This window comes from Stenella coeruleoalba (genome assembly GCF_951394435.1).
Source record: "Stenella coeruleoalba genome assembly, contig: scaffold_58, whole genome shotgun sequence".
In the NCBI taxonomy this organism is placed as follows: Eukaryota; Metazoa; Chordata; class Mammalia; order Artiodactyla; family Delphinidae; genus Stenella; species Stenella coeruleoalba.
Genome location: NW_027645882.1, coordinates 1,176,174 through 1,191,612, shown reverse-complemented (window position 1 = coordinate 1,191,612; position 15,439 = coordinate 1,176,174). Strand labels below are relative to the sequence as shown.

The 15,439-nt window shown below is 43.9% G+C and overlaps 1 long non-coding RNA gene across 8 annotated transcripts in view; it reads left to right on the top strand.

Moving 5' to 3' along the window:
• Positions 1 to 15,439, top strand: part of LOC307181492 — a 2,017,432-nt gene that overhangs the window by 839,118 nt on the left and 1,162,875 nt on the right. The gene's annotated exons all lie outside the window — the stretch shown is intronic.

Genomic DNA, 15,439 nt, shown 5'->3' with positions numbered 1-15,439 from the left:
GTCCATTTCGTTGAGCAAGGAGTAGCTCTTGTCTATTCCATATTTGGCTTAAGGAGCTTTATCTGTGCTCATTTCAATCTCTGGTTTTATGCAGCACCCCAACTCACCTTTCCCCTTAAGCAAGCATAAGTTGGTTTTCTAAATTTGAGACCCTGTTCTGTTCTGTAATTCAGTTCCTGTGTAGCCAAGTTTACATTCCGTGTATTACTGATATCTTATGATGTTTCTTTTTCTGTGTGACTTATTTCAGTTAGAATCATCATACCTGAATCCACTCATTGTGCTGCTAAGAGCCTGATGACACAGATTTCATTGCTGAGTGATATTGCTTTGTAAGTAAATACCACAACTTCTTTATCCATTTTTCACTTTCTGCGATGTTGAACTTGTACTGTAAACGAGGTTCTTGTAAACAGAGCCGTTCCAAACTTTGGGGTGGCTGTGTCTTTTTGATTTTAATTTCCCTAAGCTATAGGACCATAAGTGGAAGTGCCCTAGGTTCTGTTGCTTTGTTTTTTAGATGTTTCAGGAAACACCATACACTTCTCCCTAGTGGTTGTTGGCAACTTACATCCCGCTCATCAGCATAACAAAGCTCCCAGTTCTCCATGGCCTGTCCTGCCTTTCTGGATTTTACACTTTTTTCAGATGGCCCTTTTGACCGGGGGGAAGTGAGACTTCATTGTAGTGCAGATTTCCTTTGCAAGCTTGCTTGGTTGGCCAAAAAGTGCGTATGCGTTTTTTCCTGAATATATTCAGGAAAAAACGCATACGCCCTTTTTGGCCAAGTGCATCATTGTGGACGTTCTGCCTCTTTTCCTATGCTTTCAATGCAATTCCAGTCTACCTCCTGAAATCGGTTTCCTGCAATTCTGCCCCACTTTCAAGTCCTCTTGGCAGCCGTACTTCAGTCTATTTTTGGACGATAGCTGTCATTTATAACTCTGCAGGTTTGTGAATTGCAGTGCCCCTGAGCTCCTTTCTTCAACTCGCTTTCTTGTGACCTGGCCGCAACTCCGCAGCATGGCTTCAGGCCCTAATCTGGTTCCGGCCCGGCATGCTGAGCCTTTGGTTAATTCCTCTTCCTGGTGGGAAATGAGAGTTAAATTTGCCCGTCCAGACACCTCCAGCTAGCCTCTCATTGGTTCTCGCTATTCCTGTTCATCTTCCGCAGAAATTGCAAACTGGGCCAAACAGGAGGTTAAAGGGACTGACTCTCCAAGTGGGGAGAGTGTTAGTAAAGCGTCTGGAATGTTGCACCCGAGTACCAGGGGAGGAAAACTGAGACATATTTGAACACGTCTCCCGTTCACATGGTTGATCATACTCTGGGTTCCACACGCATGTTTTAGCTGAAGGAAGAATACCTTAAACCTGGAGAGTTGAGACCCGTGTAATGGGTACCATGCAATATGACTTCAAAGGGTCTTCATTTGCTCACCAAACCTCTCCAATCCTATCACTGCTGCGTTTATGCCCCTGTACACATGCTTGATTCTCTTTTGGAGGCATAGCAATCCATAGGTTTTAAGATACTTACTAGTCAGGTACATTCTTAGGTGTTTAATATGGGGTTTTGAGTCCATTTCGTTCAGCAAGGAGTAGCTCTTGTCTATTCCATATTTGGCTTAAGGAACTTTATCTGTGCTCATTTCAATCTCTGGCTTTATGCAGCACCCCAACTCACCTTTCCCCTTAAGCAAGCATAAGTTGGTTTTCTAAATTTGAGACCCTGTTCTGTTTTGGAATGCAGTGCCTGTGTAGCCAAGTTTACATTCCGTGTATTAGTGATATCTTATGATGTTTCTTTTTCTGTGTGACTTATTTCAGTTAGAATCATCGTACCTGAATCCACTCATTATGCTGCTACGGGCCTGATGACACAGATTTCATTGCTGAGTGATACTGCATTGTACATAAGTACCACAAGTTCTTTATCCATTTTTCACTTTCTGCGATGTTGAACTTGTACTGTAAACGAGGTTCTTGTAAACAGAGCCGTTCCAAACTTTGGGGTGGCTGTGTCTTTTTGATTTTAATTTCCCTAAGCTATAGGACCATAAGTGGAAGTGCCCTAGGCTCTGTTGCTTTGTTTTTTAGATGTTTCAGGAAACACCATGCACTTCTCCCGAGTGGTTGTTGGCAATTTACATCCCGCCCATCAGCATAACAAGGCTCCCAGTTCTCCATGGCCTGTCCTGCCTTTCTGGATTTTACCCTTTTTTCAGATGGCCCTTTTGAGTGGGGGGAAGTGAGACTTCATTGTAGTGCAGATTTCCTTTGCAAGCTTGCTTGGTTGGCCAAAAAGGGCGTATGCGTTTTTTCCTGAATATATTCAGGAAAAAACGCATACGCCCTTTTTGGCCAAGTGCATCATTGTGGACGTTCTGCCTCTTTTCCTATGCTTTCAATGCAATTCCAGTCTACCTCCTGAAATCGGTTTCCTGCAATTCTGCCCCGCTTTCAAGTCCTCTTGGCAGCCTTACTTCAGTCTATTTTTGGACGATAGCTGTCATTTATAACTCTGCAGGTTTGTGAATTACAGTGCCCCTGAGCTCCTTTCTTCAACTCGCTTTCTTGTGACCTGGCCGCAACACCGCAGGATGGCTTCAGGCCCTAATCTGATTCCGGCACGGCATGCTGAGCCTTTGGTTATTTCCTCTTCCTGGTGGGAAATGAGAGTTAAATTTGCCCATCCAGACACCTCCAGCTAGTCTCTCATTGGTTCTCGCTATTCCTGTTCATCTTCCGCAGAAATTGCAAACTGGGCCAAACAGGAGGTTAAAGGCGCTGACTCTCCAAGTGGGGAGAGTGTTAGTAAAGCGTCTGGAATGTTGCACCCGAGTACCAGGGGAGGAAAACTGAGACATATTTGAACACGTCTCCCGTTCACATGGTTGATCATACTTGGGTTCCACATGCATGTTTTAGCTGAAGGAAGAATACATTAAACCTGGAGAGTTAAGACCCGTGGAATGGGTACCATGCAATATGACTTCAAAGGGTCTTCATTTGCTCACCGAACCTCTCCAATCCTATCACTGCTGCGTTTATGCCCCTGTACACATGCTTGATTCTCTTTCGGAGACATAGCAATCCATAGGTATTAAGATACTTACTAGTCAGGTACATTCTTAGGCGTTTAATATGGGGTGTTGAGTCCATTTCGTTGAGCAAGGAGTAGCTCTTGTCTATTCCATATTTGCCTTAAGGAACTTTATCTGTGCTCATTTCAATCTCTGGTTTTATGCAGCACCCCAACTCACCTTTCCCCTTAAGCAAGCATAAGTTGGTTTTCTAAATTTGAGACCCTGTTCTGTTCTGTAATTCAGTTCCTGTGTAGCCAAGTTTACATTCCGTGTATTACTGATATCTTATGATGTTTCTTTTTCTGTGTGACTTATTTCAGTTAGAATCATCATACCTGAATCCACTCATTGTGCTGCTAAGGGCCTGATGACACAGATTTCATTGCTGAGTGATATTGCTTTGTAAATAAATACCACAACTTCTTTATCCATTTTTCACTTTCTGCAATGTTGAACTTGTACGGTAAACGAGGTTCTTGTAAACAGAGCCGTTCCAAACTTTGGGGTGGATGGGTCTTTTTGATTTTAATTTCCCTAAGCTATAGGACCATAAGTGGAAGTGCCCTAGGTTCTGTTGCTTTGTTTTTTAGATGTTTCAGGAAACACCATACACTTCTCCCGAGTGGTTGTTGGCAATTTACATCCCGCCCATCAGCATAACAAGGCTCCCAGTTCTCCATGGCCTGTCCTGCCTTTCTGGATTTTACACTTTTTTCAGATGGCCCTTTTGACAGGGGGGAAGTGAGACTCCATTGTAGTGCAGATTTCCTTTGCAAACGTGCTTGGTTGGCCAAAAAGGGCGTATGCGTTTTTTCCTGAATATATTCAGGAAAAAACGCATACGCCCTTTTTGGCCAAGTGCATCATTGTGGACGTTCTGCCTCTTTTCCTATGCTTTCAATGCAATTCCAGTCTACCTCCTGAAATCGGTTTCCTGCAATTCTGCCCCGCTTTCAAGTCCTCTTGGCAGCCTTACTTCAGTCTATTTTTGGACGATAGCTGTCATTTATAACTCTGCAGGTTTGTGAATTACAGTGCCCCTGAGCTCCTTTCTTCAACTCGCTTTCTTGTGACCTGGCCGCAACACCGCAGGATGGCTTCAGGCCCTAATCTGGTTCCGGCCCGGCATGCTGAGCCTTTGGTTAATTCCTCTTCCTGGTGGGAAATGAGAGTTAAATTTGCCCGTCCAGACACCTCCAGCTAGTCTCTCATTGGTTCTCGCTATTCCTGTTCATCTTCCGCAGAAATTGCAAACTGGGCCAAACAGGAGGTTAAAGGGACTGACTCTCCAAGTGGGGAGAGTGTTAGTAAAGCGTCTGGAATGTTGCACCCGAGTACCAGGGGAGGAAAACTGAGACATATTTGAACACGTCTCCCGTTCACATGGTTGATCATACTTGGGTTCCACATGCATGTTTTAGCTGAAGGAAGAATACATTAAACCTGGAGAGTTAAGACCCGTGGAATGGGTACCATGCAATATGACTTCAAAGGGTCTTCATTTGCTCACCGAACCTCTCCAATCCTATCACTGCTGCGTTTATGCCCCTGTACACATGCTTGATTCTCTTTCGGAGACATAGCAATCCATAGGTATTAAGATACTTACTAGTCAGGTACATTCTTAGGCGTTTAATATGGGGTGTTGAGTCCATTTCGTTGAGCAAGGAGTAGCTCTTGTCTATTCCATATTTGCCTTAAGGAACTTTATCTGTGCTCATTTCAATCTCTGGTTTTATGCAGCACCCCAACTCACCTTTCCCCTTAAGCAAGCATAAGTTGGTTTTCTAAATTTGAGACCCTGTTCTGTTCTGTAATTCAGTTCCTGTGTAGCCAAGTTTACATTCCGTGTATTACTGATATCTTATGATGTTTCTTTTTCTGTGTGACTTATTTCAGTTAGAATCATCATACCTGAATCCACTCATTGTGCTGCTAAGGGCCTGATGACACAGATTTCATTGCTGAGTGATATTGCTTTGTAAATAAATACCACAACTTCTTTATCCATTTTTCACTTTCTGCAATGTTGAACTTGTACGGTAAACGAGGTTCTTGTAAACAGAGCCGTTCCAAACTTTGGGGTGGATGGGTCTTTTTGATTTTAATTTCCCTAAGCTATAGGACCATAAGTGGAAGTGCCCTAGGTTCTGTTGCTTTGTTTTTTAGATGTTTCAGGAAACACCATACACTTCTCCCGAGTGGTTGTTGGCAATTTACATCCCGCCCATCAGCATAACAAGGCTCCCAGTTCTCCATGGCCTGTCCTGCCTTTCTGGATTTTACACTTTTTTCAGATGGCCCTTTTGACAGGGGGGAAGTGAGACTCCATTGTAGTGCAGATTTCCTTTGCAAACGTGCTTGGTTGGCCAAAAAGGGCGTATGCGTTTTTTCCTGAATATATTCAGGAAAAAACGCATACGCCCTTTTTGGCCAAGTGCATCATTGTGGACGTTCTGCCTCTTTTCCTATGCTTTCAATGCAATTCCAGTCTACCTCCTGAAATCGGTTTCCTGCAATTCTGCCCCGCTTTCAAGTCCTCTTGGCAGCCTTACTTCAGTCTATTTTTGGACGATAGCTGTCATTTATAACTCTGCAGGTTTGTGAATTACAGTGCCCCTGAGCTCCTTTCTTCAACTCGCTTTCTTGTGACCTGGCCGCAACACCGCAGGATGGCTTCAGGCCCTAATCTGGTTCCGGCCCGGCATGCTGAGCCTTTGGTTAATTCCTCTTCCTGGTGGGAAATGAGAGTTAAATTTGCCCGTCCAGACACCTCCAGCTAGTCTCTCATTGGTTCTCGCTATTCCTGTTCATCTTCCGCAGAAATTGCAAACTGGGCCAAACAGGAGGTTAAAGGGACTGACTCTCCAAGTCGGGAGAGTGTTAGTAAAGCGTCTGGAATGTTGCACCCGAGTACCAGGGGAGGAAAACTGAGACATATTTGAACACGTCTCCCGTTCACATGGTTGATCATACTCTGGGTTCCACATGCATGTTTTAGCTGAAGGAAGAATACCTTAAACCTGGAGAGTTGAGACCCGTGTAATGGGTACCATGCAATATGACTTCAAAGGGTCTTCATTTGCTCACCGAACCTCTCCAATCCTATCACTGCTGCGTTTATGCCCCTGTACACACGCTTGATTCTCTTTTGGAGACCTAGCAATCCATAGGTTTTAAGATACTTACTAGTCAGGTACATTCTTAGGCGTTTAATATGAGGTTTGGAGTCCATTTCGTTGAGCAAGGAGTAGCTCTTGTCTATTCCATATTTGGCTTAGGGAACTTTATCTGTGCTCATTTCAATCTCTGGTTTTATGCAGCACCCCAACTCACCTTTACCCTTAAGCAAGCATAAGTTGGTTTTCTAAATTTGAGACCCTGTTCTGTTTTGGAATGCAGTTCCTGTGTAGCCAAGTTTACATTCCGTGTATTAGTGATATCTTATGATGTTTCTTTTTCTGTGTGACTTATTTCAGTTAGAATCATCATACCTGAATCCACTCATTATGCTGCTACGGGCCTGATGACATAGATTTCATTGCTGAGTGATACTGCATTGTACGTAAGTACCAGAAGTTCTTTATCCATTTTTCACTTTCTGTGATATTGAACTTGTACGGGAAACGAGGTTCTTGTAAACGGAGGCGTCCCAAACTTTGGGGTGGCTGTGTCTTTTTGATTTTAATTTCCCTAAGCTATAGGACCATAAGTGGACGTGCCCTAGGCTCTGTTGCTTCGTTTTTTAGATGTTTCAGGAAACACCATACACTTCTCCCGAGTGGTTGTTGGCAATTTACATCCCGCCCATCAGCATAACAAGGCTCCCAGTTCTCCATGGCCTGTCCTGCCTTTCTGGATTTTACACTTTTTTCAGATGGCCCTTTTGACCGGGGGGAAGTGAGACTTCATTGTAGTGCAGATTTCCTTTGCAAGCTTGCTTGGTTGGCCAAAAAGGGCGTATGCGTTTTTTCCTGAATATATTCAGGAAAAAACGCATACGCCCTTTTTGGCCAAGTGCATCATTGTGGACGTTCTGCCTCTTTTCCTATGCTTTCAATGCAATTCCAGTCTACCTCCTGAAATCGGTTTCCTGCAATTCTGCCCCGCTTTCAAGTCCTCTTGGCAGCCTTACTTCAGTCTATTTTTGGACGATAGCTGTCATTTATAACTCTGCAGGTTTGTGAATTACAGTGCCCCTGAGCTCCTTTCTTCAACTCGCTTTCTTGTGACCTGGCTGCAACACCGCAGGACGTCTTCAGGCCCTAATCTGGTTCTGGCACGGCACACTGAGCCTTTGGTTAATTCCTCTTCCTGGTGGGAAATGAGAGTTAAATTTGCCCATCCAGACACCTCCAGCTAGTCTTTCATTGGTTCTCGCTATTCCTGTTCATCTTCCACAGAAATTGCAAACTGGGCCAAACAGGAAGTTAAAGGGACTGACTCTCCAATTGGGGAGAGTGTTAGTAAAGCGTCTGGAATGTTGCACCCGAGTACCAGGGTACGAAAACTGAGACATATTTGAACACGTCTCCCGATCACATGGTTGATCATACTCTAGGTTCCACATGCATGTTTTAGATGAAGGAAGAATACCTTAAACCTGGGTAGTTGAAACCCGTGGAATGGGTACCATGCAATATGACTTCAAAGGGTCTTCATTTGCTCACGAACCTCTCCAATCCTATCACTGCTGCGTTTATGCCCCTGTACACATGCTTGATTCTCTTTCGGAGACATAGCAATCCATAGGTTTTAAGATACTTACTAGTCAGGTACATTCTTAGGCGTTTAATATGCGGTGTTGAGTCCTTTTCGTTGAGCAAGGAGTAGCTCTTGTCTATTCCATATTTGGCTTAAGGAACTTTATCTGTGCTCATTTCAATCTCTGGTTTTATGCAGCACCCCAACTCACCTTTCCCCTTTAAGCAAGCATAAGTTAGTTTTCTAAATTTGAGACCCTGTTCTGTTCTGTAATTCAGTTCCTGTGTACCGAAGTTTCCATTCCGTGTATTACTGATATCTTATGATGTTTCTTTTTCTGTGTGACTTATTTCAGTTAGAATCATCATACCTGAATCCACTCATTGTGCTGCTAAGGGCCTGATGACACAGATTTCATTGCTGAGTGATATTGCTTTGTAAGTAAATACCACAACTTCTTTATCCATTTTTCACTTTCTGTGATGTTGAACTTGTACTGTAAACGAGGTTCTTGTAAACAGAGCCGTTCCAAACTTTGGGGTGGCTGTGTCTTTTTCATTTTAATTTCCCTAAGCTATAGGACCATAAGTGGAAGTGCCCTAGGTTCTGTTGCTTTGTTTTTTAGTTGTTTCAGGAAACACCAAACACTTCTCCCAAGTTGTTCTTGGCAATTTACATCCCGCCCATCAGCATAACAAGGCTCCCAGTTCTCCATGGCCTGTCCTGCCTTTCTGGATTTTACACTTTTTTCAGATGGCCCTTTTGACCGGGGGAAGTGAGACTTCATTGTAGTGCAGATTTCCTTTGCAAGCTTGCTTGCTTGGCTAAAAAGGGCGTATGCGTTTTTTCCTGAATATATTCAGGAAAAAACGCATACGCCCTTTTTGGCCAAGTGCATCATTGTGGACGTTCTGCCTCTTTTCCTATGCTTTCAATGCAATTCCAGTCTACCTCCTGAAATCGGTTTCCTGCAATTCTGCCCCGCTTTCAAGTCCTCTTGGCAGCCTTACTTCAGTCTATTTTTGGACGATAGCTGTCATTTATAACTCTGCAGGTTTGTGAATTACAGTGCCCCTGAGCTCCTTTCTTCAACTCGCTTTCTTGTGACCTGGCCGCAACACCGCAGGATGGCTTCAGGCCCTAGTCTGGTTCCGGCACGGCACGCTGAGCCTTTGGTTAATTCCTCTTCCTGGTGGGAAATGAGAGTTAAATTTGCCCGTCCAGACACCTCCAGGTAGTCTCTCATTGGTTCTCGCTATTCCTGTTCATCTTCCGCAGAAATTGCAAACTGGGCCAAACAGGAGGTTAAAGGGACTGACTCTCCAAGTGGGGAGAGTGTTAGTAAAGCGTCTGGAATGTTGCACCCGAGTACCAGGGTACGAAAACTGAGACATATTTGAACACGTCTCCCGATCACATGGTTGATCATACTCTAGGTTCCACATGCATGTTTTAGCTGAAGGAACAATACCTTACACCTGGGTAGTTAAAACCCGTGGAATGGGTACCATGCAATATGACTTCAAAGGGTCTTCATTTGCTCACGAACCTCTCCAATCCTATCACTGCTGCGTTTATGCCCCTGTACACATGCTTCATTCTCTTTCAGAGACATAGCAATCCATAGGTTTTAAGATACTTACTAGTCAGGTACATTCTTAGGCGTTTAATATGCGGTGTTGAGTCCGTTTCGTTGAGCAAGGAGTAGCTCTTGTCTATTCCATATTTGGCTTAAGGAACTTTATCTGTGCTCATTTCAATCTCTGGTTTTATGCAGCACCCCAACTCACCTTTCCCCTTAAGCAAGCATAAGTTAGTTTTCTAAATTTGAGACCCTGTTCTGTTCTGTAATTCAGTTCCTGTGTAGCCAAGTTTACATTCCGTGTATTACTGATATCTTATGATGTTTCTTTTTCTGTGTGACTTATTTCAGTTAGAATCATCATACCTGAATCCACTCATTGTGCTGCTAAGGGCCTGATGACACAGATTTCATTGCTGAGTGATATTGCTTTGCAAGTAAATACCACAACTTCTTTATCCATTTTTCACTTTCTGCGATGTTGAACTTGTACTGTAAACGAGGTTCTTGTAAACAGAGCCGTTCCAAACTTTGGGGTGGCTGTGTCTTTTTCATTTTAATTTCCCTAAGCTATAGGACCATAAGTGGAAGTGCCCTAGGTTCTGTTGCTTTGTTTTTTAGTTGTTTCAGGAAACACCATACACTTCTCCCAAGTGGTTCTTGGCAATTTACATCCCGCCCATCAGCATAACAAGGCTCCCAGTTCTCCATGGCCTGTCCTGCCTTTCTGGATTTTACACTTTTTTCAGATTGCCCTTTTGACCGGGGGGAAGTGAGACTTCATTGTAGTGCAGATTTCCTTTGCAAGCTTGCTTGGTTGGCCAAAAAGGGCGTATGCGTTTTTTCCTGAATATATTCAGGAAAAAACGCATACGCCCTTTTTGGCCAAGTGCATCATTGTGGACGTTCTGCCTCTTTTCCTATGCTTTCAATGCAATTCCAGTCTACCTCCTGAAATCGGTTTCCTGCAATTCTGCCCCGCTTTCAAGTCCTCTTGGCAGCCTTACTTCAGTCTATTTTTGGACGATAGCTCTCATTTATAACTCTGCAGGTTTGTGAATTACAGTGCCCCTGAGCTCCTTTCTTCAACTCGCTTCTTGTGAGCTGGCCGCAACACCGCAGGATGGCTTCAGGCCCTAATCTGGTTCCGGCCCGGCATGCTGAGCCTTTGGTTAATTCCTCTTCCTGGTGGGAAATGAGAGTTAAATTTGCCCGTCCAGACACCTCCAGCTAGCCTCTCATTGGTTCTCGCTATTCCTGTTCATCTCCTGCAGAAATTGCAAACTGGGCCAAACAGGAGGTTAAAGGGACTGACTCTCCAAGTCGGGAGAGTGTTAGTAAAGCGTCTGGAATGTTGCACCCGAGTACCAGGGGAGGAAAACTGAGACATATTTGAACACGTCTCCCGTTCACATGGTTGATCATACTCTGGGTTCCACATGCATGTTTTAGCTGAAGGAAGAATACCTTAAACCTGGAGAGTTGAGACCCGTGTAATGGGTACCATGCAATATGACTTCAAAGGGTCTTCATTTGCTCACCGAACCTCTCCAATCCTATCACTGCTGCGTTTATGCCCCTGTACACATGCTTGATTCTCTTTCGGAGACATAGCAATCCATAGGTTTTAAGATACTTACTAGTCAGGTACATTCTTAGACGTTTAATATGCGGTGTTGTGTCCATTTCATTGAGCAAGGAGTAGCTCTTGTCTATTCAATATTTGACTTAAGGAACTTTATCTGTGCTCATTTCAATCTCTGGTTTTATGCAGCACCCCAACTCACCTTTCCCCTTAAGCAAGCATAAGTTGGTTTTCTAAATTTGAGACCCTGTTCTGTTCTGTAATTCAGTTCCTGTGTAGCCAAGTTTCCATTCCATGTATTACTGATATCTTATGATGTTTCTTTTTCTGTGTGACTTATTTCAGTTAGAATCATCATACCTGAATCTACTCATTGTGCTGCTAAGGGCCTGATGACACAGATTTCATTGCTGAGTGATATTGCTTTGTAAGTAAATACCACAACTTCTTTATCCATTTTTCACTTTCTGCGATGTTGAACTTGTACTGTAAACGAGTTTCTTGTAAACAGAGCCGTTCCAAACTTTGGGGTGGCTGTGTCTTTTTCATTTTAATTTCCCTAAGCTATAGGACCATAAGTGGAAGTGCCCTAGGCTCAGTTGCTTTGTTTTTTAGATGTTTCAGGAAACACCATACACTTCTCCCGAGTGTCTGTTGGCAATTTACATCCCGCCCATCAGCATAACAAGGCTCCCAGTTCTCCATGGCCTGTCCTGCCTTTCTGGATTTTACACTTTTTTCAGATGGCCCTTTTGACCGGGGGGAAGTGAGACTTCATTGTAGTGCAGATTTCCTTTGCAAGCTTGCTTGCTTGGCCAAAAAGGGCGTATGCGTTTTTTCCTGAATATATTCAGGAAAAAACGCATACGCCCTTCTTGGCCAAGTGCATCATTGTGGACGTTCTGCCTCTTTTCCTATGCTTTCAATGCAATTCCAGTCTACCTCCTGAAATCGGTTTCCTGCAATTCTGCCCCGCTTTCAAGTCCTCTTGGCAGCCTTACTTCAGTCTATTTTTGGACGATAGCTGTCATTTATAACTCTGCAGGTTTGTGAATTACAGTGCCCCTGAGCTCCTTTCTTCAACTCGCTTTCTTGTGACCTGGCCGCAACACCGCAGGATGGCTTCAGGCCCTAATCTGGTTCCGGCACGGCACGCTGAGCCTTTGGTTAATTCCTCTTCCTGGTGGGAAATGAGAGTTAAATTTGCCCGTCCAGACACCTCCAGGTAGTCTCTCATTGGTTCTCGCTATTCCTGTTCATCTTCCGCAGAAATTGCAAACTGGGCCAAACAGGAGGTTAAAGGGACTGACTCTCCAAGTGGGGAGAGTGTTAGTAAAGCGTCTGGAATGTTGCACCCGAGTACCAGGGTACGAAAACTGAGACATATTTGAACACGTCTCCCGATCACATGGTTGATCATACTCTAGGTTCCACATGCATGTTTTAGCTGAAGGAACAATACCTTACACCTGGGTAGTTGAAACCCGTGGAATGGGTACCATGCAATATGACTTCAAAGGGTCTTCATTTGCTCACGAACCTCTCCAATCCTATCACTGCTGCATTTATGCCCCTGTACACATGCTTGATTCTCTTTCGGAGACATAGCAATCCATAGGTTTTAAGATACTTACTAGTCAGGTACATTCTTAGGCGTTTAATATGCGGTGTTGAGTCCATTTCGTTGAGCAAGGAGTAGCTCTTGTCTATTCCATATTTGGCTTAAGGAACTTTATCTGTGCTCATTTCAATCTCTGGTTTTATGCAGCACCCCAACTCACCTTTCCCCTTAAGCAAGCATAAGTTAGTTTTCTAAATTTGAGACCCTGTTCTGTTCTGTAATTCAGTTCCTGTGTAGCCAAGTTTACATTCCGTGTATTACTGATATCTTATGATGTTTCTTTTTCTGTGTGACTTATTTCAGTTAGAATCATCATACCTGAATCCACTCATTGTGCTGCTAAGGGCCTGATGACACAGATTTCATTGCTGAGTGATATTGCTTTGTAAGTAAATACCACAACTTCTTTATCCATTTTTCACTTTCTGCGATGTTGAACTTGTACTGTAAACGAGGTTCTTGTAAACAGAGCCGTTCCAAACTTTGGGGTGGCTGTGTCTTTTTCATTTTAATTTCCCTAAGCTATAGGACCATAAGTGGAAGTGCCCTAGGTTCTGTTGCTTTGTTTTTTAGATGTTTCAGGAAACACCATACACTTCTCCCCAGTGTCTGTTGGCAATTTACATCCCGCCCATCAGCATAACAAGGCTCCCAGTTCTCCATGGCCTGTCCTGCCTTTCTGGATTTTACACTTTTTTCAGATGGCCCTTTTGACCGGGGGGAAGTGAGACTTCATTGTAGTGCAGATTTCCTTTGCAAGCTTGCTTGGTTGGCCAAAAACGGCGTATGCGTTTTTTCCTGAATATATTCAGGAAAAAACGCATACGCCCTTTTTGCCAAGTGCATCATTGTGGACGTTCTGCCTCTTTTCCTATGCTTTCAATGCAATTCCAGTCTACCTCCTGAAATCGGTTTCCTGCAATTCTGCCCCGCTTTCAAGTCCTCTTGGCAGCCTTACTTCAGTATATTTTTGGACGATAGCTGTCATTTATAACTCTGCAGGTTTCTGAATTACAGTGTCCCTGAGCTCCTTTCTTCAACTCGCTTTCTTGTGACCTGGCCGCAACACCGCAGGACGTCTTCAGGCCCTAATCTAGTTCTGGCACGGCACGCTGAGCCTTTAGTTAATTCCTCTTCCTGGTGGGAAATGAGAGTTAAATTTGCCCATCCAGACACCTCCAGCTAGTCTTTCATTGGTTCTCGCTATTCCTGTTCATCTTCCACAGAAATTGCAAACTGGGCCAAACAGGAAGTTAAAGGGACTGACTCTCCAATTGGGGAGAGTGTTAGTAAAGCGTCTGGAATGTTGCACCCGAGTACCAGGGTACGAAAACTGAGACATATTTGAACACGTCTCCCGATCACATGGTTGATCATACTCTAGGTTCCACATGCATGTTTTAGATGAAGGAAGAATACCTTAAACCTGGGTAGTTGAAACCCGTGGAATGGGTACCATGCAATATGACTTCAAAGGGTCTTCATTTGCTCACGAACCTCTCCAATCCTATCACTGCTGCGTTTATGCCCCTGTACACATGCTTGATTCTCTTTCGGAGACATAGCAATCCATAGGTTTTAAGATACTTACTAATCAGGTACATTCTTAGGCGTTTAATATGCGGTGTTGAGTCCATTTCGTTGAGCAAGGAGTAGCTCTTGTCTATTCCATATTTGGTTTAAGGAACTTTATCTGTGCTCATTTCAATCTCTGGTTTTATGCAGCACCCCAACTCACCTTTCCCCTTAAGCAAGCATAAGTTAGTTTTCTAAATTTGAGACCCTGTTCTGTTCTGTAATTCAGTTCCTGTGTAGCCAAGTTTACATTCCGTGTATTACTGATATCTTATGATGTTTCTTTTTCTGTGTGACTTATTTCAGTTAGAATCATCATACCTGAATCCACTCATTGTGCTGCTAAGGGCCTGATGACACAGATTTCATTGCTGAGTGATATTGCTTTGTAAGTAAATACCACAACTTCTTTATCCATTTTTCACTTTCTGCGATGTTGAACTTGTACTGTAAACGAGGTTCTTGTAAACAGAGCCGTTCCAAACTTTGGGGTGGCTGTGTCTTTTTGATTTTAATTTCCCTAAGCTATAGGACCATAAGTGGAAGTGCACTAGGCTCTGTTGCTTTGTTTTTTAGATGTTTCAGGAAACACCATACACTTCTCCGGAGTGGCTGTTGGCAATTTACATCCCGCCCATCAGCATAACAAGGCTCCCAGTTCTCCATGTCCTGTCCTGCCTTTCTGGATTTTACACTTTTTTCAGATGGCCCTTTTGACCGGGGGGAAGTGAGACTTCATTGTAGTGCAGATTTCCTTTGCAAGCTTGCTTGGTTGGCCAAAAAGGGCGTATGCGTTTTTTCCTGAATATATTCAGGAAAAAACGCATACGCCCTTTTTGGCCAAGTGCATCATTGTGGACGTTCTGCCTCTTTTCCTATGCTTTCAATGCAATTCCAGTCTACCTCCTGAAATCGGTTTCCTGCAATTCTGCCCCGCTTTCAAGTCCTCTTGGCAGCCTTACTTCAGTCTATTTTTGGACGATAGCTGTCATTTATAACTCTGCAGGTTTGTGAATTACAGTGCCCCTGAGCTCCTTTCTTCAACTCGCTTTCTTTTGAGCTGGCCGCAACACCGCAGGATGGCTTCAGGCCCTAATCTGGTTCCGGTACGGCACGCTGAGCCTTTGGTTATTTCCTCTTCCTGGTGGGAAATGAGAGTTAAATTTGCCCGTCCAGACACCTCCAGCTAGCTTCTCATTGGTTCTCGCTATTCCTGTTGATCTTCCGCAGAAATTGCAAACTGGGCCAAACAGGAGGTTAAAGGGACTGACTCTCCAAGTGGG